Source organism: Abrus precatorius, unplaced genomic scaffold (genome assembly GCF_003935025.1).
Source record: "Abrus precatorius isolate BTA unplaced genomic scaffold, Abrus_2018 Scaffold8, whole genome shotgun sequence".
In the NCBI taxonomy this organism is placed as follows: domain Eukaryota; kingdom Viridiplantae; phylum Streptophyta; class Magnoliopsida; order Fabales; family Fabaceae; genus Abrus; species Abrus precatorius.
In genome coordinates, this window is record NW_020874428.1 from 10,183,664 (window position 1) to 10,189,471 (window position 5,808).

A 5,808-nucleotide genomic window follows, 5' to 3' on the forward strand; every position below is an offset into this window, starting at 1 on the left:
CCAGTAGTTGTCAACAACTGGCTAACACCAAGATTGAAGATGTAAAAAGATGAGAGGTGTGAAAAAGATGGAAAGAGATGTGTGAAAGATATGAAAAGGATCTCTAAGTGCACGTAAGCACGGTCATGTGGCTTGAAGCATCCATAGCTACTAGGGTCTGGACGTGCTAACTCATGCGAAGCCTTATTTTCTAACTAATTTGGGCCCAAATTGCACACAAAAATTCAATTATGTATTTTAATGTAAACATGCACAATTAATGTATAAATTAGTGCAAAACTCAAATAAAATAATGGTCACACATAAGTATATAGGCTATGAAAGAATGTCAAAATACATGCTTATTAATCTCCTCATACTTGAGATTTGCTTACCCTTAAGCAAAGTTCTGGCTAAAAATAACGAAATAACTTGAAACATATCATTACAACAAGGCGTTCGAGACAAATGAAATTCAAAGAACAAAAAAAAAATAAAATATCACTGAGCATAAGTAATTAAAAGGTTTCCTAATTAGAATATTATATTTCCTATCTTCTTACTCAAATATCAAACTAAGGTACTTTACTTTCCTCTCTCTAAGTGTTTAGGGACAAAAGGAGATATCACTTAATTTCTCTAAAAAGAAGTATACTACTATAGACTTGATCATAAAGTGACTCTCTACTAAATAAATTGAATGCAACTAAAAATCATGAGGCCTTTTTCAAGTTGTAATGTGTCCAGAGGATTATAATAATTGAGGTGAGATAAATAAATAAAATAGATATACAAAAGGGTAATAAATCATAGAAATCACAAGCATCCCCTAAGTTTATAAATGAAGCTCTTGGAGTAATTTTTATATTTAATAAATAATTAATTTCTTACTCCTCCTTCTTTTCATTCAATTGTAACCATTTTTCTTCTTTTTGGTATATTTCTTCATTCTCTTTTATTTTTTTGCACTTATTTTTTTTTCTTTTTGCATATAAGAGATGTTAAGGAGAATTTATTAAGAGAGGGCTAAAGGGTATTTAAGAGATTTTTAGCATGAAAATTTCATTACATTTCAAACCTCAAGTTTCTTTCTCATTTTCTCTAAACTCTCTCTTCCCTTTTACAAAGAAAATCTTCAGAAACTCTGAAACTACTCTAAATCCAAGCTTAAATTTCAACTCCAAGGAATCATTGGTGAGTATCTCAGAGCTCAAACTCTTCATTTTCACTTCTATTTTCTTTATTTTCTTTTTTTTCAAAGAGTACTCTTCTTTATAAGGTGTAGAACGACCTTAGTGCATGAACCATCCTGTTCATCCTTTTCTTCACTAAACTTATTAAGCACAATCTTATAAGCAAAGAAGGAAATAATTTTGAAATGACTATAAGTGTCGAATGGAATAAATCTAGCGTAAATAGTTACAAAGATACATTGGGGATATAGAGTCTGGAGGTGATAAGAAATCTGGGAGAAACATAGGGTGGTAAGCAACATTCACATATGTATACACACTTTTTCTGAGAGCGAATGCGTCACATGGTCTCACACTTGTTTCTTGACTAGACTCCTAACTATACCTTTGCTAAAAGGTTCAATTATTATATACGTTTTATCTGTGTGCATGGGCTAACTGGCGACTATTACCTAGTTGAGTAAGATCTCAAGAAATGTTAGAGGTATTGTTGTCTATGATCATAGTGCACTGGGAATGTGTATTAGAAAAGGAAAGTAGAGAACATAAAAGAAATTGTTAAGTAATGTATACATGAATATGTTTGCATTGCTAATTAGGTTAGTTAAACCTGAATATATGTTCTTTATATTACAACTATAATTCCGTAATGTAATGCTTTGTAAATGATAGAATATATCCTCATCTTTACTAACATTTTCAGGAAACCAAGATGACGGAGTCTCATAAGAGAATTAGGCTTATAGACAGTTCTGTACATAATAGACTTAATTATTGTCGCAATCAGGCGGTCGTAACAGTATGGTAAAAAACTTGTTTAAGAAAAACATCTTTCAAGAATAAAAATATTTTTCTAAAAATCAAAGGAGTTACCACCAAAGTTTATTTTAAGAAAACCTTAGAAAAACTTTAAAATAATATGATATTTGAAACTAAAAATGAGTTCAAGAATCATTTACGTGCAAGGAAGGTATTAGCACCCTACAACGTCTGTTTAAAAATGGTTACCTTAAATTAATTGTGTAAATTCATCTTAATTTTTAAAAATATTTATTTAACCCCTAAACAATTATTATTATTATTATTATTATTATTATTATTATTATTATTATTATTATTATTATTATTATTATTTATTTTAAACAAAGATAAATTATTTATTAAAATGTTAATGAATACCTTAAAAAATTATTTTAAAAATTATTTTGACTTGATGGGTCTGATTCCCACTCCTACATATCCATAGGTACAATGAAGAACTCAAAGTCACGTAGTTCTATCTAGAAATTTTAAAATTGGTTGATTAAAATTAAATGTAATAAAAAATTTATTTTGAAATTAAAAATATTTTTATAAAATTATAATATTTAGGATACGAGATGACGCAGTTATACATGTACCCTACGAGAAAATAATACAAATAGTGAAGGAAGATCACACAACTATATTGCAAATGAAGTATTTGGATTATAATTAATGTTGAAAGAAAATTTAAGATAGCGTAATAAGCTATACATAAATCTCATATAATTTGTTGGATAATCGAAGGTAATGTAAATTACACATCAATATTATAGAAATTTTTATAAATAAGTAAATAAATGTTTAGTTATTTAATTGATCAAAATTAGAAATATGAATTAAGAAATTTAAAATATAAGATTAATTTCATTTTAATAAAAGAAGTAGATATATTTGAATAGATTAAAAAAATACTTATTTAATAAAAAGATTAAAAACTTCATTTCATAAATTTATGTTGTATAGAACCCAAAGTAACGTTGGCACATATAGGTTCTAGCAATTTATAACGCATAAAAGTAGAGTCGCTATACATTAGCCTTATAAATTATTGTATTAATAAAAAATTTCTATTTCAATTGATTGATTTGGTAAAATAGTAATTATAGGGAATACATTTTGATTAATTATTAAGATGATTTTCTAATTAATTATAGATAATATATGATAAATTAATATTGCTTAAAGTCTCGGTAACGTAAGAACATGTATACTTTATCAATTTGTAACACATGACAATAGAGAAACTACACGCTACTGTTATAAATTGATGCAATTATTTTTTATTATTAATAATATAAGAGGAGGTACTCGTGTATATAAAATTAAATTACATCAACGTTCTACAAATATATAATAAATAAAAGATAACAATCCTAAATTAAAAGAGGAATAATTATCATAATAATTAAAGCCTAGGTAACAAAATAACATGAAAAGATTATGGAAAGAACTTATTATCGCATTGAGTTAAATTTTGCAATTAAAAAAATATAGTAAAATAAAATAAATTGCATTGTATTGCATTTAATCTAATTTTAATAATTTTTATTGTTATTTTAATTATTAGTACTTAAAATCAATAAATGCAATTAAGAGAAGTTAAATTAAAATAAATAAATAAAGATGTGAAATCAAATATTTTATTTAAGATAATAAAAGATAAACAAAATATGAAACAAAATTAATATAAATAACAAGGATTATTTTTCCGACAACAAATAAATGAGTAAATTATTGAACTAAATATATGAAATAAAACAAAGTAAAAAAACAAAATAAAAGATACGCAATTCATGCATTGAATTAGAATGACGTAAAAGAAAGAAGGAAATTCCTTCAACAAAAACAAAGAAAGTAAATAATAATAATAAAAAGAAGTGATTTGATGTGACTTTGTTCCATGTTGCAGGTAGCGTGTGCTAATGCACTGCTCTTTCAAATTACAATCCCATCAACCGAAACATTATATTATTAAAATATTTAAAAATAAGATAATAAAGCCAAACTGCAAGAATCAACTCATTTTAACTTCATTTAGTTTCGAAGGCAAGTTTCTCACAATGCTACTCTCCAAAGCTCTGCGCTCTCAAGTTTATTATTTGCTATACAACTCTTTCAGAGCTCTTTTTATCTGTCTCTATTCTGTACAAATATTTGTAAGATAAAGGTAAGAAAGGAAATACCTAAAATAGTTATGCTTTTTTTTTTTTCTGAATCTTTTCCTTCTTTTTCTTCGGTTAAACCGTCTTATAGTCACCACCGCAACTCTCTCCTTCTAATTTTTTGAAAATTTACTGCCTCCAAAAATTTTTCTCTCCCTCTCTGAAAAAAGATTGTCGCCCCCTTCCAGATTTCTTCCTTGTGTTTTGTACTAGTCATTTTTAGGGTTTCACATGGAGAGAAATTTCTAAACTTTCCTTTTCTCATGTATGGAGTCGGTTTTGATATTAGAGTGTAAGCCTATTGATAAATCCACATTTTACCATAATTTTTAGTATGATTTTATTAATAAATAAGTAGTAAAGTGCTAAGTAAACTTAAAAATATCATAAAAATTGCATTAATATTCATAATTATGTAAATAGTTTTGATTTTTAGACTTTTAGTCCAATTCTAAACAATTTGACTCAAAAGTGACTTAATCCTTGTGCAGAAGCTTGAGCCGAGAATTTGAGTTGAAGATTGAAATGAAGAAAGTAGAGGAATTGAGCTTAAAAGATGAAGAATCAAATGTTATATGAAGGGCGTAATCACTCTGAGTACATAGAGCGAACACTTTGAAGAAGAAAATTCATGAAGATCAAGAGCGTAGCCACTTCAAGTGCTCAGAGTGGCTATGCAATTAAGCACGTAGCCACTTCAAGTGCCCAGAGTATCTATGCAGAGCGCGTTGCCACTTCAAGCTTTCAGAGTAGCTACGCCCAAGGCTAATTCAGAACTGCACAATGCGCATAGCTACTTCAAGTGATCAGAGTAGCTACTGACACGAGGTCGTACACGGGTCAAAATAAACCTAATTACTATAGTACGAGGTAAGCAACTAGGGTCATTTCTCAAAGAATCACAATGATAAATTAATCTATTTAGAGAGTGTATAAGATGGGTGGGGTTTGTTTATAAAGGAAACAAAAACGCACTTAATTATAATTAGAATGAAGAGTGAATAAAAATTGAAATTCCAATCCAAGAATTAAGAAGAAAAATGACTACTCTATCACCAAATTTTTAAGAGAGTACATCAACAAACAATTCGGTAATTAACAATGAATCCGAATAAAACCTCATATCGAACTCAGCATTCACATGAAGACCTTCATGCATTCGATTAGCACATAATTAATTAAAATTCAGAAAACTCTAGAACCTAATTGAATTGTGCCAATTTAATTTACCAATGCCGTTAATCGTAATTTTCAAACCTCAAAATCCAATTCATGTTCCTTAAAACTCAATTACATACATCAATCAAATAATACATAATCAACCACATGCATAATCATCAATCCAAACGAATAACTTCAATTCGAAAATATAATTAGCAAAAGGGAGAGAATAAGGAATAATTGAAACCCGAAATTGTTATTGAATTTATGCCAATGTGCGACAATCAATCCTCAAGAGTGTCACGTCTCTTTTTAATCTTCAATCAGATGGGAATCTAAGCCTCCATGGATGGAGGCAAACAATTCATGAAAGGGGAGAAAAAAAAATGAAAACAGAGAGAAGAGAGAGGGAAGAAAAGAGGAGAGGAGCCAAAAACAATTTAAAATTCAAAATTTAAAAATTCCATTCATCACTTTGTTCAATTTTTTTCAGCTATGAAAACGGCCTC